Source organism: Peromyscus leucopus, chromosome 17, assembly GCF_004664715.2.
Source record: "Peromyscus leucopus breed LL Stock chromosome 17, UCI_PerLeu_2.1, whole genome shotgun sequence".
Lineage (NCBI taxonomy): Eukaryota > Metazoa > Chordata > Mammalia > Rodentia > Cricetidae > Peromyscus > Peromyscus leucopus.
The window spans coordinates 33838436-33860227 of NC_051077.1; the positions used below are offsets into that span (position 1 = coordinate 33838436).

A 21792-nucleotide genomic window follows, 5' to 3' on the forward strand; every position below is an offset into this window, starting at 1 on the left:
AAAACAGGGGATTAGGTGTATTTACAAGAAGGTAAATTTCTGAAAACTAAATTCAAGGACCAAGATTGGATTTAATTTCAAACAATCTCTCCATAGCATATGCACTGGTTGCTAGGCAACACAATTTAATATCAACAAACCATGCCAAGTGATTTTTACATACTGTCATTGGCTTGCAACTCTTGTTGCATGAAACATGCAAGGAGAATGCGATTATTCAATTTTAAATGGTTATGTTAAAATGCCAATTCTTTATAATTAAAAAAAAAAAAGCCCACAACACAAAACCTACATCTTAAAACCGATGCAAAGAACTGCCTTCTGTGTTAATAAATGTGCAAGGGCCTGGGAAGTTCCTTCTCCATCCTCTGGGAAAGCATAGAACATATTGAGTAACTTTTAATGCTGGTCTACTCACCTAGCTTCTCTGATGAGTTGGCTGTGCAAAGCCTACATAGAGGCAGAGCTCAATTAGTGTAATTTATGTATCCTTGGACGTCAATCATTCCTGTTCAGAGGTGGGACTCACAGGCTCTCAGTGCATTAATTAAGAACCCATCTCAGCAGAGTCATCTTTCTACCTAAGGACCAAAAGGAAAGTTTTAATTAGATTTTTTAAAAGCAAGTATGTCATCTATGAAAGCAAGTGTAGTTCTTTAGTTGGAATGAGAGGCAACAACTGGAAGGGAATATTCCAAACAATGCAAAGGGCACCGGTCCTCCGTCATCTGTGTCATTATGAGAAAGAAGGGGAGGATCCAACCGAAGCACTGCTTTCTACCTTGGACAGTCACTTCATGGGAATCACAGAAGTTTTGACTCTGTTGTCTCGTTGCCAACGTAATTATTGGACCCCTGTCTAATTATTGATGCAGAGTTGATGCTGATCAAGTGTAATTATGATGTGGAGGGCAGACTGTGTTTTCCTCTGATGGCTGCCTTTTGTTCCAGGCTAGCTTCTCATGGACTATGCAAGGGACGGCACAATGCAGGTTCAGCAAAAGGGAGCGAGGGAACTGGCTCAACACATCAGTTTCACTGGTCCAGTGATGGAGTGAGTGGGCCTTTGCTTGCTAACCTAAAAACCCAGGGACTTGGGAGAGGGAAAGCCTAGCTGGACTCACTGTTGTCAGCTGCTTGAGAGAGTCTGTTTCTCCTGGAATGGCTTGTGTGAGGCCATCAAACATATTCCTTAGGGCTCACTTGGGAAATAATAGATACATTATTGATTAAAATATTTATAAATTCAGGGAGGGAAAGCAAATTTTAAAAGCTAGTTCGGATTCTAGAAGGGAAAGCTACCTACTAATAGCTACTAACCCTTCCCCCTCATAATTAGAGCGGGGAGGGGGGGACCAGAAGAGATGCTCTGCAAAACAAACAACAGGGTTCGCTGGTTTCCAAGGGGGCGGAGAAATCAAATTGTTGAAACCAAAGGGAAAAAATAGCAGAAGCATGGCAATATGTCCTCGGCGTGTAAGTTCTGAAATTTAAACATTCCAATAATAAACGTCGGAAACAGCAGAAATGTAAGATTTCTGCTTTTTATTTTTTGGAAAGGTTACAGACAATAGGGAAATATAAACCTGATTACACCGAGCTCCAAATAAGGGATGTGATAACATAAAGGTTTTCTAGTAAACAGGACTGGTGCAATGGAGGGATGCTACAGATATCAAAAATCCCTGCTCTGTGGCTCTAAAGACCACACTGAGTGCTTCTGGCGCCTATCATTACATGTACATTTCATGTTATTTTTTTAAGGGAAGGTGTTTAGGAGAGCCGGTTACTGTATACACTATAAATTTACCAAGCAACTAGCATACCTGACAGGTACTGAATACCAACAACAAACCTGACAAAAGGAACTCTAGATTTTACAGGTATATGGCTTGTGCAGTGTGTGTCTAAGTGATAGGATACAATGGAAGCTGCGCTATAAAGACAATTTGTCAAAAGAATAAAGCTAGAAAGCTGCGTCTCCTCATTTATGCTAATGTTCATAAAGATATTTTATAATCCTTTCTCGGCGTTTTCCTCCTCACACATTTTCCCAGCCATTTTGCCTCATTTGTAGTGTGTGTAATGTTTATTACACAATCCGTATAGTAGCAGTCCCCAGGTACGAGTTGGCAATTGTGGGGGTTATACCAATCTTGTGTGCATGATTAATTTACATAATACGGCTTCCTGCATTGGAAGACCATGATTGTGTTCTCTGATGCATGTTTCTATTTCCACCTAAGCCAGAGAATATAACAAAGTCAAACTATCTCTTGGACATATTGTGTTTAAGGATGTCTAAATGTCTTTATGTACAGCAGTGCACCTGGACATTATGTTTGATTTTTTGACCCTAGGATTGTTTTTCCCAAGAAATATTTAAATTATCTTTGTGACTGACTGAATAAAGAAAACTTTAAATTAACAAATACGTATTTCAATCATTTTTAAAAAGAAATATAGTGCCAACTCCTCTTTACCTCTAAAACACTTAAATGTAGCCTTGTGTATTGAAGGCTCTTAGGTTAGCTATAGCTACTCCTTATATTCCCCTCATCAGTCCACATGTTCCACATTTATGGAGTAGGAACTCAGAAGAAAGAATACATGTCAGATTGGCCGTACATTTTTTAAAATGATTTTAGCCAAATATAGGAATTTTCTTAGTCCTTGTTAAGAACCAAATTTTAGTGTTTAGGGTTAAAAGAAACCTTTTTCTGAATGAAATTTTTTTGTATACCTGTAGGAATCTGACTTTCTTTTCTTTTTTAGGTTTTGAGATAAACTCTCCTGTAATCCAGGCTGGCCTCTGATGCCTGATTGTTTGGCCTCAGCCTCCTGAGCACTGGAATCACAGGCATGAGTCACCATAGCCACCTTGAATTAGTCATATTTGAATTTTTGGAAAGTTCTGCTAGAGCACAGATCCAGGTAGAATTGTAAGTGGGACAATGTAACCAAATGAAGTTTTGTGAATGGCTCTGGAATTGGTCTCCATAGTAACAAGGCATTTTAAGGAAGACACCTTGGTCTGTTTGGAAATGGGTGACCAATGGAAGATCAGACCTCATCATTGCCCCACACTTAATATATTTTATAACGAATTTATGAAATTTCTTTAAGATTATTAGGTTTTGCTCATGATTTTAAATAGAGCAAATTGGACTTGGTACTATTTTTAATGGTATTTGGGCATATACATTAACTATGGTTGTGTGACTCTGGAAAGTGAAAACTAATAGTTTTCATCAGTTAGGCAAGTGCATGTTTTGAACACGTAGGTATTTCATTCACTGAAATTAGCCAGGCTAGTATTTATTAATTTACCACATGTCTTATGCTCATGGGACTCAAATCCAAAGGCAAGCGCTAATGAAGCTATAGGTAAAATGACCCAGTTCTCCGCTGTCTTAACACTGGTGATTAAGTGGAGAAGAGCAGGCTCGTGTCTGACCTCCTTTCCTTTTCCTGAGAAATTACATTAGAAGGAAGAGGAGTTCCTCATCAGAATGTCTGTGAGGAAAAAAAAAAAAAAGAAGACTCTATAGGCATTAAGTTAGAACTATGAGTTCAGAAACACATGCAGATTTAATACCACAAATTGGGCATTGCAAGAGCTTTTAAACAAAAACACCAAATATCGATTTATTGTGTGTGTTAGATTGGTAATAGTGAAATGTTTTATTGGAGACTTTATTTCAATTGATGTGACACTATAAAGCAGACTTAAAAGCACTAATTCAATCCAGCAAAAGCAAATCAAATCTTACTCCACTAACTCTTAGGACAGTAGTTCTCAACCTTCCTAATGCTGTGATCTTTTAATATAGTTCCTCATGTTATGTGACTCCCAAGCATAAAATTATTTTGTTGCTACTTAATGACTGTTATTTTGCTACTGTTATGAATTATAATGTAAATACCTGATATACAATCCCTGTGAAAGTGTTGATTGAAACCCTCCCATGACCCACAGGGGGTTCACTGTCCTAGGATGTGTAGAGTTGGAGAACTATGCTGTTTTAATGCTTTGCAGTCTGCTTGTTTAGATAGATTTCTTTTTTTCCTAGACTATATAGGCAAGATGTCTGGGTGGGTTATCAGTCTCTTATCTTTGACATTTTATTATTTAGTTTTAATGCTGGGATATTTTATTGTACATGAGCCTGGAGGTTTTCTGCTTTTATGTGTTTATAAGACAGAATAATAAATAAATGATGATTTAGCCCAGTGTTAATATCAGGATTGTGGTGAGTTTCATATTTTTTAAACCTTTCCCCAGTTCTGACAGAGGAAAAGCGATCAGCTTCCAGTGACTTTTTTGACATTTAAATTATTAGGGGAAGAACAGTCCTTAAGTTTTATAGACATCGGGCTGTGTAAGTTGTTGTCAAGTAATACTTAGCGGTACTGTGGTGCAAATGCCACATTGTTTTCCTGTGATTATTTTATCACTTAATAATAATGAGAAGAACACATGAACCCTGAATTCTCTTTGGGACATGGTCTAATGTAAATTTCAAATTTAAATAGGATCTCTTTATATTTGTAGTTGTCAGGAGCACAACTACCAAACTATTCATACACATGGACAGTGAGGTAACAGTCGTGAAAGAATAGGAGGAAATCCCTAGTTATTTAAGAAAATGATTGTTTTATGTAATGAGCATTTTACGTTTCCCTATAATTCCTCATGCGCATGCTAGCATTTGTTCTCTATGCATGTTAATTGCATCCTTATTAATTTAAATGACTTCCTTTAAAGGACAGAAAGTGAGAACTATTTAATATTCAACAAATATTCAATATTTCCAAATAATCTTGTAAATGCCATGACATTTGAAAAGATTTGCGTTTATGGGGCCATTTCTTTGAAGTTCTTGTAGAAACTATTCCCAGGAGATTTTAAATAGATATCTTTTAGTTATTCTCTGATGTTTTCTCATACCTCTCAACAGTGAAGGTACACATCTCTTACTTTTTTATTTTTCATAATTACAAAGAAAAGGAAAAAAAATGTAGAGAAATAGTTTCATTACTCTGAAGAATCTTAATCTTAAACCTTGTTTAACTGGTTCTTTTTTTAAAATATAAAATATAAATCTCTTTGACAAGGTATTTTGTAACTAATATTAGGTGTGTAACAAATATCTGATTATATGTACACATAGGTATGCATACATTCTATAAGTTTAATCCTGATGATGGCTAATCTCAACTGTCAACTTGATGAGCTCTAGAGTCACCAGGGAGATGGGCCTGTGAACATGCTTGTGGGGGAGTATTTTGACTAGTTTCTTTGAGGTAGGATGACCCAGCTCTGTGGTGGGAACCGTTCACAGGACTGGGATTCTTGAACACCTAAAAAAAAGAGCAAGTTATCTAAGCAGAGTCATCTATCTCTCTACTGTCCAACTGTGGACACAATGTAGACCCACCTTTCTCAAGCTCCTGCCGACAAGATGAATGTACTATATATATCCTGGAACCATCAGCCAAAAGTAAACCCTTTCTCCTCTAAGTTACATTTTTGTCAGGGTATTTTATCATAGCAACAGAGAGAACAATGAATGCAATGCCACACAAGAAACTCTTTAGTGTTTTTCATTCTTAGTAATAAGGGACGTTAACACGTGATGATAGGGAGTAGGCGGAAGGGGAGGCCTGAGGGATTGACACTTCTGTTTCCTCAATGAACTTTCACTGGCCCCCTTCATAAGTAGCAAGCACCATGTTGTATTCAGACAATAAGAGAAAATAAACAAACTAGGGGAGGAACCTGTCCTCATTAAGATTTTATTTTACTAGATAGATGTAGAGAGTTCTTACTGAAGATCTCAATACATTTTTCCTGCTCTGCTTCCATAGTTACACATTTTAATGGCATCCTGATACTATTATCTGTTCAGGGGTGTTCACTTTTCTAAAACCTTAATATATATATATATATATATATATATATATATATATATATATATATACAATTGAAGTCTGATTTGACATATAAGATGAGTGAAAAAAGCAATTCTAAATTACTCCTAGGCATTCAGTTTAAAGAGAAAATTTCAAAGATACATTTATGGCTTAATAATTAAATCTGGGTGAACATGCCTGCTGGGAACCTCTACAATAATGAAACAGAGTGGCAGGTTTCAAATCACAAACAAAGGACGTTTTCTTTCAAAGATTTGAGTCACAGCATATTAGTATTTAATTGGTTTTGCATTTTTAAATGCATAATGTCAGAACTCCTTGGTAAGAAGTTTTGAATAATTATTCAGGTACAATCTGAGAAGCAGTGAATAAGAATCAAATTTCAACATGACTCTTTAGCAGGGACTCTAAGTGTCTAAAATCCTCTTATCCCAAATCTGAAGTTTTTCCTTTCTTCAACACTATGATCCATAAGATAGTCTGCCTTCTACAGACGGGCCTGAGGCTAGGAACCTGAGAATAAGTGCTGAGAACATGCATAAAAGGCCATCTGGGGAGAGTAGTGATATTGGCCAATGGATCTTTCTTATACTCAAGTTTTATTTAGGACAAAATTATAGCAGAGGCTAATAGTATGCTTGAGTTCAGAACTTATATTGACTTTCTTGTAACATTAATTATCCTTTGTTTAATCAAATGGTCACAGAAAAAATGACACTAATCTAGAATCTAAGGGGCAACTGGGATTACAAATAGATACGTTTACCAAGTCTTTCAAAGTCTCTCCCTATAGGGGCTAACGAAAGATTATTAAAAAGTAACTCCATTTTCCAGTCACATTTTGCCATAGGTCCCTTTCAGGTGATTAGACGTAATCACATTTATATCTATTTACACTTGCTTCTATTCATCTGTGTATCTAACTTCAGAAGCCAAGGAAGAATAAGAGTTCACTTCACTCCATGGAAACAGCCTTAATTGAAAGAAATTCTTATGTGATTATTTTAAGTCCAGAGGCTTAAGGACAGAAAGGCACTCACAGTCTTCATGGGCATTTCAGGCCATATAAAATCACGATGCTTTAGAGTACTCTCCCAACAGTGAGGCAAGTCTAATTTGTGTCCATTCTCCTTCTTCATTTCCTTCTCCATAAATAATGGATAAGGCAACAATGGGGCTTGCTGACTTTCTAATTCTTCTTATATGCAAAAATTATCTGCTGGAAATAAATTAACGTCTATACAATAGTCTGCAAATGGCTTGAAAGTCATTTGGTGGTTCTTAAGATGCTGCGTAGGTTCTGTTTTATTTCTGAGCCAATTAATCACTCCATTCATCTCCCTGTTCCATGCCTACCCTCTCCCCACTCATCCCCACCTCTAAATAATCCCTTCCCCACCAAAGGAGCTGGAGAGCCCTTCCATTCTTTTTGACTCTCTTATCTTGATTTGCTCTCCAATTTCCCATTAATTAGAACACAGTGACACAGCAATGGGGTAATTGCAGATATCATGCAAATCTCTCATGGAAAACTCTTCTAAAAGCGAACACAATTGGTGATTATGTAAAGTTGATATCTCTGCTGATTACAACATTATCTGATTTATGAAAAGGATATTTTGGGTAAGCAGAATTTCAAACTCGCTGCTACTTAGCCATTTAAGTACCATTATATATTTTTTTTCCTATTGTGCCTACAATCTTAAAAACACGAGGTTACACACTTCTGTACATTAAGTCATGTACACGGGAAATAAAAATGAGAATCCAAAATAAGTTATTAAGACTTCTCCAAACATCCAATGGAGTGGGAGTGAGACGTTCTCCTTCCACTGCATGGCTTCAGAACACTGTTTTCTCTGAGTCATGGAGATGCAGCTCCTATGGTTCCACCAGTCCCTTCATGTACTCTGGCCGGTCATCGATGGGGTAGATGCTGGAATTCAACGTCCTGGATGCACGATATCCAGGAGTTTCAGGGAAGGTCCAGCATGGATGGTATATCAGAAGCCAGAGGACTTGAACCAGATCAACGTCTTATTGTAATGAACATTTACAAGCAAAGCTGAGTGGCTGAAAAGGTTTATTGTATGACACACCACAGCTCCCAATGCCACTAAGACAAATGAAGAGATGTTGGAGAGGCAGGAAAGATGGAGGAGCGAGGTGGCTATTTTTGTTGTTGTTTGTTTTGTTTTGAACTAATATGTTTTTAATTTTCTCTTTCTAGGAGTCACTATGGGGGTGAGGGGCATGTAAGGAGAGACTGGGAAATGAGCACGATCAGTGTATATGATGTGTAGGGTATATGAAGTGAAGTTCCCAAAGAATCAATATAAAATATGCCTTAAAAAAAAGAACACTCTTTTCTTTCTGGGATGACTTTTTGTCATGGAATGTTGGCATGGTCCTTTCCTCATATACATCTTATCTGTTCTTCTAGTCCTACCATCTCCTAGCACCTATCCAGACAATTCTGTCAGTCACCATTGATGTTGGATTTCCTGCTTCAGATTGTAATTAAAACAAATTGGAACACTAACTAAGGAAAGATTTGACAACTAATTTTGTGCCCAATAAGTAAAAAATATGCAGAGATTTTTTTCTTGGATTCAGATTCTCTTTTCCTTTCCCATTTAATTTTAGATTCCTTCTGCCTCTGAGGATTTTATGTAAGTTTGAGATTGATATATAAATAAAATACAGCCTGACCATATCTCATCAATCTTCTAGACTCTGAGTTATAGAGCTTACTCTGGTGCCCAAGGTGGTACAACCAAGGCGGAACCACTGGAGCAGCCATATTCAGAGAAAAACATATTCATAAAAATGTACATTTGTCTCTTTAGAACTTTGTTGATATATAGCATGAGTACTAAGCTACTATGACTTCATTTTATTTCATATTTGTGTACTCAGCAAAGGGATTGCTTGTATGTTTCGGTCATCCAACTTTGGGATACATAAAAAATTCCTGTTACAAAAGCTGTATTGATCTAACACACTAAATTAAGAACATCCACTACCTTGAATAGTCATTGAATAAATACTTATTGAAATTAATGGAACTTTATTAAATACAATTGCTTATTAAAAAATGTTTACTCACATCTTACCAGGAACCTTCACTCATATTAAAATTCAACAGGGATTCCAAAAACTAGAACACTTTTGCCTATTTCATTAATTAATAGAGCTTTAAAAATATTTACTTATCCTACTTTTATAAATATATCTTTTACAGTTTCCAATTTTTTGGCTCCTTTACAAACTAGATTTAATCTTAAAAAGGATTAACAGACTGTAAGTTGTTGATGTGACATAAATCAGTTCTACAAAAATGATTTGAATAATCGTAATGTGTATCAAATACATGGTTTTATCTGGGTGGTCTACAACTCATAATGTCGAATAGGATTCTTATAATCTTTATGTTATCTTCTGAAATTCCCATCTTTGCATACTGCAAACTGCTGTGGAAGGGCTGTCGGATACATATGAAGACCACAGATCTTAACATCTTAAACACATAAACGTTGTGAGTCATATTTTCTCTTTGGGGTCTGCATGGCTTCACACAATTTAATTTTGAGAGCTCCATTAGCTACATGCACAAACCATTCTAGAGACTTCTTTGAATTTTATCATGTTATCACAGCACAGGATTCTGTATATTGGTTGTAAGAGTTAGAACGTATTATGTAATAAAGGTATGAAAACATATTTACTCTAACTCTAGAGAAACTATACATATTAAACAAGAAAAATCTATTGTGTCAGAATGGGAGTTTCCTTCCATCTGCTTCAATTTCTTCCTGCAGGCTTGCATCTGTCTAAGGAAGAATTTTCTCTCCTTTCCTGGAGGTAGGGTGGCCATGTATTTGATTAGATCCGAAAGAATGCAAGCTTTTCTCTATCACTGGATGTTGGCTTTTCTCCTATTTTTATTGCATGGAAGATGGATATAGCAGTGGCCTTTTTCTGACCAAAAGAATGTTAACATCCATAGAATGCCAGAGCCAGGTAGGGACATTGGTTCCCTGAATGGCCCAGTGAGATGATGCTAGCCCAGACTAGTTACACTGTCACATCAAAGAGGAATGCAGCCTGTATTATTTAACAGATTGTTCAAGGGTTTCCTTTGTAATGTAACTTAACCTTTTCTCTAATACATCTGTTCATGGTGTGGCTACAAAAGCTTCTCTCAAAGGCAAAACAAACAAAACAACCTGGTAGCATTTTCAGATCCCTCCGAAGGGTATGTCAGGGCTTTCATGTTCTGGAGTCCCTTCATGTTAGCTGGGCTTCTGCCCTTGCTTTCCCTTGTTCTTCAGAGGGATGATGGAGGAGAACAGAGCAAACATTGTGACATTTCTTTCCAGGGATCCTGTGAGAAGCCTAGATAGATGAGGTGACTTCACTCCTCTTTATTTACATGGCTTCTACAGTCTTTTATGATCTGTTGAGGTTCAGACCAACTATCATCTCCTCCAGAAATTATTAGCACTTTTTGATGTTGACATGATTTTTTTGTTTTGCATTGTTCTCAGAATTATAACTACATGTAGAGCTTCTCTGCATTTCTTAAAACACCACGTGAACCTTTGTTATCCTCTATTAAAATATAATGGTCCACATGAAGGATTTATATAGAGTTTACTGTGTAGAATTATTGGTGTTTTATAGGTAATTAAAATATCATAAATACATGTTGATTATGATAGTGAATACGTTTGCATTTATTAAATAATTAAAATACTATATTAAAAACATCAACTTAATGGGTCTTGTATATGAAATATTTATAGTTATTTTGAAGCTATATAAGCTAATAATAATGTTTCTTTGCATTTAATATAGACATGAATAAGTATTTGATAAAAATAATTTTCCTTTCAACTTAACATTATCATGTCTTTTATATCTAGGTAAAAGCTTAAAACACAAGAATGCACAAACTTTAGCTACTATAATACTGTTAATAACATGAAGATCATCTGACTGATCTAATTTGGAGGGAAAAGCCTATAAGCAATTAAAAATTACTTGTGATTTTCACTCAGTGACTCTTATTTGCTAGATCTGAACATAAAATCGAGTGTCCCCTTTCAAATTAAGTCATAGTAGTTCCTTGATTCTGAATTAACATGAGGGCTAGCTAGCTATCAAACCTGTAAGTTGGCTCATCTTTGTTAACTGACCTTGAATCACACTAGAATGTGACAATACACACTAACATACCTGTTTCTGTAATGTAGCCAAATATTTGGCTTAGCCATCCTGATGGAATGTTAATAATTACTGTGTCTCAAACTTTGGATATTTTTCTTGGAATATAATTTTTCTCAGGAAATGCTTTTCCCCTGAGAACAGAAACAGCCATAAGAAGGTCCTAAATAGGCCAGGGAACTGACTCCAACTTCATACACAATCCATTTTCTGAGCTTTGTCTCCTGGTGGAGAAGTTCTCTGACCATAGGGATGCTATTCAACCAAATATCACAGTTTTTTCATATGTGTATGTGGTTTGTGTGTGTTTGTGTGTGTGTACATACACACACACAATATGTATATCCTAATGCTTACATATATGAGAATCATACAGAGAAGACATAATATACATTATGAATTTCATATTCTCATTTCTCAAATGCTTAAATTTGAAATTGTCATAATCTGTAAATTAAGAACTTTCAGACTTCCAGAATATGCTTTGTAAGCTTCTCAGGGAGAAAAGACATTAGTCATCTTACCCAGGACTCGATCCTTCATGCTACAATAGCAGCAAGACAAGTTGTGATCAGTAGTGTAATAGGGCATGACTGTTATGGCGTCCTGAACAGATTTGAGGCTTGCTTCAGGATTTGAGGCTTGCTTCATGGGAGGGAATTCATGCCTGGAACTGTAAACCTGGTCAAATGCTCATAGCTAGAGAGCTTGTAGGCCATGTTGTGGACACTTCTTTTGTTATTTTGCTAAATGGACACAATGTCAAATTGCCTTCTAAATACTTACAATGCAACCACAGACCTTGGCTGCCCTTAACTCTGGTCACTCACTGAAGCTTCTTTTTGCAATGGGCAGCAGTCAATGCAGAGACTCGGAAATGATCAAAGTGCTGAGAATAAGTGACTATGATTGCTGAGCTCCAGATAGAACGTCTTTATTGCTTCCCCATGTCCCTTAACCCTGCTGCAAGACTTTATAGAAAAGAATGGAGAAAGAATGTAACAGGCAGAGGATATGGGTGAGTGAGTGCTCAGAGCTGCTAGCTTCTGGACATGACACGGCTACTGAACTCATGAACTCACATCAACTGTGGTTACCTGCACAAAACCTGAGAAATATAAAGCCAGCAACAATTCCAGCATGGGTCAGAGAGGAGATCACAAGGCCTTATCCCTAACTGAGGAGCTAGTGACAGCTGATAGACACTGCGGGGCAGGGCGCGGGGCGGAGCGCGGGGCGGGGGGGGGGGGGGGGGTGGGGGCGGGGGTGCGGGGTGCAGGGAGTGGGTGCGGGGTGCGGGGGAGTTTGCGGGGAGAATCATTCTCTGGTAGTGTGGCCATTGCTAGATTGCCTGCCTCAGAGATGACCCCACACTCATGCAAGAGTGGGGAGGTGAGGGGTGGTATTTTGGTGTTTATGTATATGAAATTCTCAAAGAACAAATATTTAGAAAATGGTATTGTTTATAATATTGGAAAATCTGATCTCATTTGAGGCTCACAAAACTGATGTTAAAAAGACAGACTAACTAATTTCTCTCTCTCTTTCACACACACACACACACACACACACACACACACACACTCCTTAAAAAATAATACAACCTCTTAATAAGTAAATAAATAAAATTAAAGAAGCAGAATCATCCAAAGTGCATGATACTAAATATCAGCAAAAAAAGCTAGCTCTCCCTAGGGTTACATTTAAAGTCAACATGTACTAGCTAATGAGAAGCATTTCCATTTTGTATTTTAGTTTCCAACTTTTAAGTTTTAACAATTAACCAATGAAGATTAGACATCCAAAGAAGCTTTTAGTATAAAGAAAGAGATGAAAAAAACAAGTAAACAAAAGCTCCAAATTAAATAGACACTGTTCAGGAGAAAACAAAGCTTTAAAATACATTAATTCCCTACAAGAGAAAAAGTATTTCATCCATTAAACAAAAGCAGCTATGTTATTAACCATAAAATATATTTTGAAGAAAAAAAAAAGAGCTTCAGGGACTTGAAATATACAGAAATGAGAAACTCAATAGAACATTGCAAAATAAAACTGCTGTAATCTGAAACAAAAAGGAAAACAGAAACCCAACATTAGTGAACTCTTACAGGAGTTAAGATGCCTAGAAATAGAAAACAGAAAACACACAAGAGGTAATCGCTATCTCGTAAGGAATGGAGAAGGCCTTGCTATCTTGCTAGAGAGGTGACAGGTTAACCTGCTGTAGATTCATACACAAACACTGCTAGGAGGCATTAAAGAAGTGAATAATTTATTAGTCTTTGGGTAAAAACAGGAGCTGGAAGAGCATCTTGTGCTTGTTTGCTGTGTTCTGAACTCTAGAAGGTACCATGATAAAGGCTACGTGTTCTTTCTGTGTGCCTCACTAGAGAGGTATTCCCAATTTTTCACTCTAGTTTTTTTTTTTTAATATATAAGCATATTTGTTAATTCTTTTCTTGTACTGAACTTGCAAGTCATGGTTGGATGCAAGCGAATACTTCAAGGGATAAAGAGAAGACTTCATCCTTGCCTCCTTGGGATGACTCTGAAGAAATGTGTCTTAACATTTCTTTGAAGAGGTAACATTTTCTCTACTTTCCAAGGCCAATCATGAAGAGTGTTTTCCTATCAAAATTCCTGGACAGTAATAGTCCGGACTATGAGAAGCCCATGGATAAAGGAAGTCAAATACTCATCAAGAAAATAATTCAGTAATATTCCCAATGACATTTAGTTCTTAGCCTTATAGATGAACATAAAACCTCACTAGTTCCTATCACACTGGTGTTTCAGAGTTTGTAGATAAGCTAAAACTTCAACACACTACTTATGATACTGGAAGTTATACTTCATCAAATGGAAAAAGGGAAATAGAGAATTCTGCAAAGCACAACAGCTAACCCAGGAGGAGAGGAGTCAGGAGCTCAAACAAAGCTGTTAAGAGGGGATTCTAGGAAGACAGCTTCATGCTAGGTACAGTGAACAACCAGTCCAGAATACAAAGATTTAAGGTATATTATTTAAAATATTTGTGTGTGTATGCCTGTGCCCATGTATATGCATTCATGTGGACCAGAGATCAACTATGAATTTGATTTCTTTGGTTAAAGATGGGGCATCTCATTGGCCTGAACTGTTCCATTTAGCCTTGGCTATCTAACTCCCACACCCCATGGATCTCCCTACCTCTGATTCCAAAGTTCTGGTACCAAAAGTATGCACCATCACATCCAGCCTTTGTGCATGGGTTCTGAGTACCAAACTCAGATATTTGGGCTTTCACAAGCACTTTAATGAATCGTCTCTCCACCCAGGGATTTAAGAGACAATTTGAGATCTGTGATAATTGATTCACTATCAACTAGATAAATCACCATGGAAACAAAACTCTGGCATATATATATATATATATATATATATATATATATATATATATAAAGGTGTTTGTTAGATTAGGTTGAGGTGACAAGACCTACTCTAAACATTTATGGTACCTTATCATGGCCTGGGATTCTAAGCTGAATCATAAGGAAAAGCAGGTTGAGAAGAAATATTCATCATCCTCTGCTTCCCAACTGTGGACTCCAGGTGCTCACTACCATCCATCCTGCTGCCAAGCCTTCTCTCCATAATATTGTATATTCCCTTGAACTGTAAGCCAATAGCTTCACGTTGCCTTATATTAGGCATTTGTTTACAAGAAGAAGGAAGTAAATAATACATACTCAATATCCCTTATCATATTCAATATCATAGCATGACCACTTAAAATGAGGACTGGTTGCCCAGTAGAGTCTGAACTAATCATTACTTCATGTGTCTTGATGACTTTCTGATCATGTTTTTGATCTGTCCTCTGCGCCTTTGCTTTGGCTGATTGGTTAGTTGGATTCACGTATTTTAATTTGACACCTATTCAGCCATGGTCAAATACTGGGGAAGTTTGTTGAGCAGAGAAGCCTCTCCCACCCTACCTTTCCCCTTTCCTCTGACATGGATTAGTTCCTATCATCTGTGCTTGTATCAGGCTCTGAGGTAACACCTTCTCCTCCAGACATACCAAACTCATGTCAAGCTCATCCCACTAGAAACCTCCTTTCAATGATGTATTGTTCATTTAATATCCTCCAATGTCTCTTTTAAAGTTAGTTTGAATAAAGCATAAGAATAAAGTTTTATTGGGGTCCAACTACATTTTTGTTCAAAAATAACATTGCCCAGTATAATCATGTAAGCTATTTAACAGATTTGACATTGGAAAAACTGGCTATTTAAAAAAAAAATCCAAATATGCTCTCAGAGGACAAAGACTCTCTCCTATTGAGACTACTCAAAAGAGTGTTGTCATATTAAAAATTCTTGAATGTTTGTTTTACACATCAGATAGTTTTAAATGTATATATGCTACCCAATGTAAGTTACAATAAAAATATCAAAGAAATAAAAATACAATTTTAAATGAAAGTTCCAAGACAATTTAAAATTCCTAGATGCTGATGCCTTAAATAAATTCTTTTGATGGGTGAATGAAGGGGGTAAAATTATAGCAATAAAACCTAACAAAAGTTAAAACATAGTGTGATACATACCAAAACAATGAGATTCAAAGTATAGAAACTAAAATGATAGCAACTGGAAATCATTTGAAGAATGACAAAACTTCAATTTAGATTGTTAATGGAAAAATACCTCTGTGCTAGCATGGAGGTTCAACTCATCATTCTCCATTGTGGTGATATTTTGTTTGTGCTCTAACAAATAAAGCTTGCTTGGAGATAAGAGGGCAGAGCTAGCCACTAGTAAACTGTAGCTAGAGTTTTCCTGCCTTGGCCACAGTCAGGACAAATCTTTATCACCCACCAATCCTGCAGCCGCTCAGAATCAACCAAGTAAACACACAGAGACTTGTATTATTTATAAACTGTATGGCTGTGGCAGGCTTCTTGTTGTCTAGTTCTTCTATCTTAAATTAACCCATTTCTATAAATCTATATCTTGCCACATGGCTCGTGGCTTACCAGTGTCTTACACGTTGCTTTTCATGGCGGCAGCTGGCAGCATCTCTCTGCCCCAGCCTTTCACTTCCCAGAATTCTCCTCTCTCCTTGTCCTGCCTGTACTTCCTGCCTGGCTACTGGCCAATCAGTGTTTTATTTATTAACCAATCAGAGCAACACATTTAACATACAGAACATCCCACAGCAGTTAACCATAGAAGCCAGGCCATGGTGGCACATACCTTTAATCCCAGCACTTGGGAGGAGGAAACAGGAAATGATATGACTGGGCAGAAAGAGGAAGTGATAAGGCAGGAGGAGACAGGAGCTCCGCCTTTTCAAGCTGAGGAGTTGGCAAGGTAAGAGGTGGCTGTAGCTTGCCCTTTGTCTCTCTGGTCTTTCAGCATTTACTCTGATAGCTGGCGCTGGGTTTTTGTTATTGAGACCAATTAGGATTTTTGCTACACTATATTTTCATTTTATTCTAATATCAAAATTGTGGCATGTAAGGTGTTATTTGTTATTAATGGTTTTCTTTTTTTTCCTTAAAAAGTACTCATTATAAAAAGACAGTAAATGGCATGAAATACTTATTTTGAAATATATTTTTTGCTAAACCTTAAATATTTTAATCTAACCTAAATGATAAAAATTAAGATATGTAAACCATAAAGCTTCCTGAAGAGCTGTTCTCAGAACATATTTATCCAGCAAATTAAGATATAGAGGTCTTTTAAGAATATCACATGGTACAAGGACTACATGAATACGAAACTATGATATGTACACCCAGTAGACACTTAACACATATTTATGAGAATGAATACCAGATATGAATCATAAAAGGGGAGAGTCAGAGTGAATCAAATGAGATTCAAAGGCATTTACAGAGTTGTTACTTTCCTGCATTCAGATTCAATTTTAATGACTGATCAGTCATCACTGAAATCTTGTGCAAGTTGGATTGATTTTTAGATTAGTGCCTGAGACAACAGCTCTTCCCTGCCCCCCACCTGCCCCAACCCTCACTGTCATGCACTGTGGCTGGTGATCAAACCCAGTGTCTTGGAAATGAATGTCAGTTAAGTGTGTTTCACTATACTGTACTCCTAGCCTGGAACAAAGTGTTTTCTTACACCTGGAAATGTCGTCCATGCTCTAAATGTTCATGACCCTACTCTGTGTGTAAAAACCCTAACTATGTAAGGGAGACAAAGTCTTTGGTAGGGGGGGAATTTATGCATTATGGATGTGCTTAGTATCCTCTTTTCAAAACACTTTTTTTTTTTTTTAAGATCTCCTTTTCTCATTGTGCTATGTAAAGACAGCTGTCTGACGTAACTCATGAGAAAGTCCTTACAAGACAGCAAATGTGCTAGTGCCCCGGTCTTGGGCCTTCAAGCCTCCAGAACCCTGAGAAAGTTTGGCTTACAAGCTGCATGTTTTGGTTCCCTTGCTATAGTAGGTGAACTAAGACAGAAGTGAGGTCTTTCCAGGGTGACTTAGACTTCCTGCTTATTTTTTTGTTTGAACATGTACTTTTTTTTTCTCTTTGCTATTTTTTTTTATTCTTAAGACCTTCCTACATGTATACAATGAAACAAGATCATATATACCCCCTATGTCTCCCCATCTAACTCCTAATCCACCTTCCCCAACACAATCCTTACCCTCCTGACTTCTTCTGCCCCCCCCCCCCCCCACCCCCCGATTTCAGACAATCCACTAAGTCCAGTTGGTGGTCTCCACATGTGTATGGGTGTGAAGGTACCTGATGGAATGTGGGAAACCTACCAGGGACCATATGTGGAAAAAAAGAATGATTTGTCAGGCGGTGGTGGTACACGGGTTTAATCCCAGCACTCAGGAAGCAGAAGCAGGTGAATCTCTGAATTTTGAGTTCAAGGCCAACCTGGTCTACAGAGTGAGTTTCAGGACAGCCAGGGCTGCATAGAGAAATGCTGTCTTGAAAAAGAGCAAATAAACAAAAAAGAACGATTCCCCTACTCTTGGCAGTTATTAACTACCAACAGCTCTTAAGTAAGGGAGGTGGACCTAGAAAACATCTCCCCTGTTCATGCCAGAATTGATTTGGGCGAGTTTGTGTTGGTCAGTGTGTAGGTAAACACAGCCGTGGTGAGCTCAGGAGAGCTCTAGCCATGTCAGGTTTGGTAGCTCACATTGCAGAGCACTACTGCTTGCCATCTGGATCTCACATTCCTTTGTCCTGCTCTTGCCCAATGTTCCTGGGATTTTGGCGATGTTGGTTGGGAGCGAGGTGTTAAAGATTTCCCACTTTGGGCTGAGCATGTGGTCTCCAGTTCTCAGCATGTGTCTTCTCCCAGGAGAATCCCAAAATCTGAGTTATATAAATTTCTATATGAAATAACAGAGGCAATACTACAGGTCTAAGGTATTATGCATTTCACCAGGGAAAGGGTTTGTGGCAATACAAAAATGAAAAGGCAAGCCCCCATTCTTGCCTTCTGAAGCGCTATGTGTGGCTGCAAGACACATTTTCCTTCATTTAATCAATAAAGGCAAGGCATCTGTGATCATGGATGTACAGCTGCTAAAGCTCAGAAATACTGAAGTAACTGATACTCACTAAACACCATGTATCAAAATACTCAGTTTCCACTGAGATCAAATCATTGATAGTTACTGGGTTTATTCTGAGTTGAATTCCTGGCTTTATCTTCTACTATGTGTGTGATGATGGGCCATAGCAGAAATGTAGAAATAGTAGAAATAGCTAGCAGGAGGTTTAATTAAGTTACATGAGTTTAGAAAAACTTACTGGGTTAACTGGGATTCAAAACAAACTTCAGGTAGCCTGTAAGAACAAGGCAGATTCTTTGGGTATAAAGAACTTACACATTTTGGAGATGGCAATGTATGCAAGGTTTATGATAGAAAGGTAGAGGTTTCATACTAAGAAGAAAAGAGTATCAAATTCCAGGATTACAGAAAATCTTTGAATTGTACTTCATAAAAGAATGACACAGTATCATTGTAAGGTTCAATTTTTTCGATTTTCATACATCTTCTGATATTTTCAAACATACACTTAGAAATCCTTAATTGAATGTAACGCTATGTCTACATTTATGGCAATTATCTCTGTTAGTTCTTTTATTAGTGACAACACAATCTTATGTACGATGCAGAACCTCAATTTTCTCAGCTTGCTGTAAGTTATCTGATGTATCTTATAATACAGCAGCATCCATGAGAGTTATTCTTCTGGTCCAACAAGAGAACAGCACTCAGATTTCTAAACACCTAATCTTGCACTATTCAAAACTTACACAGAGGAAGTATAGAAAGTAGTTAATTCATCTTGCTCAAATATATTATCTCTACTCCCCTCCTGCAAAGTGTTTCATTTTTTTCTCCACATATAATTGAATTGGGTTTTGCTCCACATAGTCCAGTAAGTACGAATAGATACACACAGCCACATTCTCGACATAGACACACCGAATGCAAACAATACCTCTTTGCAAGTTCATAGGAGATTTATCACAATAAAAGGGGCCAGAAGAATCTGGACATTTCTGGGTTACTGTGCTATCCCCACTGCTCTTCTCTAACTATCTCAGACAGGCTGACAGAAACTATTGTTATAACTGCTGCCCGTGTTGTATTTATATACCGTGTTGGTGAGGCTGTGAGACCTCAGGAAAGGCAGGCACTACAATGTGCTCTTTCAATCTGCACACAGAAACTTTAAGAGTCTATTATCTGGTTTACTTGCAGTGCCTATTACCATCACAGGAAAATAGAAAGTGGCGCCATCAGGTTGAAAATAAAAGAGTTTCTGTTGTGCATGGGGATGAAAGGAAAAATTTTCGGAGCCCATGGCCATCTCCTGCAATTTTCAACCCGACATAAAAAAGTTTGTCATATGCAAAGAAATGAGGCTAGACCTATTTCAGAGGGACCTGCCAATAATTTTGCATCTGCATCTAGCGACTTGATCATTCACCAGCTTCTAATATATGATTTATCCAGGGTCTAATCCATGAAATAATCTTGGGAATGATTATGCTTGCATAAATGCCTGTTTACTTAGAAGTCAGCAGGCAACTTCAAGGATCAAATCCATACATCTCATAAACAGCATATATGGTAAGGGATCAAAATCAAATCAAAGTTGGAAGACTCAGTACCAGCAGTAGCTAAAAGACAATGCTTCCTTTTATCCCCAAAGAATATGTTCTAATAATACCAAACTGAAAGAAATGTCCTATGAAATAGTTTTTGCTATATGTATGGTGAGATGAAGAAAGTAGAATCCACATGTGCTATGATGACTACTAATCTGATTATATTTTATATTTTAGATGTACACGTTATTTTGGGTTTTCTTTCTATAAATGCTTAATTAAATGTACAAAATATTTATTAAACTTTATGAGAGCTCATTTTGTGTCAGTTCTAAATACTTTATATTAACACAGTTCCCACACAGTACTTTGGATCGTAGGTTGTGTTTATGACTTATTTTATAGATGGTAAAATGAAACTACTTAGCGGTAAAGAAAATGGTCAAAAGATCATAATATGGCTAGTAAGAGAGAACAAGATTAAAACTTGGGAAATTTATTTTTAAGTAGACTTGTGTTAGCTGATGCTGTATTTATAGCCACAGAGGGCTACTACATAGTTAATATAGAGATGTGTGGAATTGAGATTTACTGAAAATATAAAATGGGCACAAGAATTCTCTTAGTAAGATTATGACTGCAGAATGTGGTGGGTTATGAGTTGCTTCTGTGTGACATGGTGAATGAAGAAAGTTAGGGTAAAAAGACTAGACCCAACTTCAAAGAAAAAAAGATTGGAAGAATACAACAAACCCGAAGTAGATGATGGAACAATGATAGATTGATAGACAAAAAGGACAGAGAAACAGAGGGCTATACACCCAAAGGAGGTGGCAACATATGGCTACAGCCTTGGCTTCTTGGTTGTAGAAGGTTAATCAGAAGCAGTGGGACCAGAACTTATCCCATATGCATGAATTGGCTTTCTGGAGCCCATTCCCTATGGTGGGATGCCTTGCTCAGCCTTGATGCAGCGGGGGAGGGGCTTGGTCCTGCCTCAACTTGATGTGCCAGACTTTGTGGACTCCTCATGGTAGGCCTTACCCTTTCTGAAGAATGGATAGGGGGTGTTGTGGAGGGAAGAGAGGGGAGTGGAAAGAAGGGGGAACTGTGGTTGCTATGTAAAATGAAAGAAAATAAACAGAAGCTGTATCCAAAAGTAGTTTGGTTTCTGCTTTCTTGGTGATGTTGTAGATTAAACCTGTAAGTGTATAGTGCTCAGTGAGACAACCCACAAATAAAAGCAAGTGAGACATCCTAACCAACAGATGTACAGATTGCAACAGAGAAGCCCAAGAAACATGGAAAAAGAAGGGCAACATGATACCTCCAGGAGAGTATTACTTCTCAATTACTGAATCCAAGGATAGGCAAAGGGGTTGAAATTCCAAACAAAGAATTCAAAATTGGCTTTTCAAACAACCCATGACTTCAAAGAGGAAAGAAACAAGTAGATGAATGAAGTAAGGAAATAAATTCAGAATGTAGACAAGAAAATCTGTAACACAGCTG

The 21792-nt window shown here is 37.4% G+C and overlaps 1 long non-coding RNA gene across 1 annotated transcript in view; it reads right to left on the reverse strand.

Annotated features, from left to right (window-relative positions):
• Positions 1-280: 280 nt before the first annotated feature.
• The window catches only part of LOC114699819, a 1576032-nt gene continuing 1554520 nt past the window's right edge, over positions 281-21792 (reverse strand). Inside the window, exon 7 of the long non-coding RNA XR_003735587.1 lies at positions 281-581. This is a non-coding gene — a long non-coding RNA (uncharacterized LOC114699819). The remainder of the gene's footprint in view (positions 582-21792) is intronic.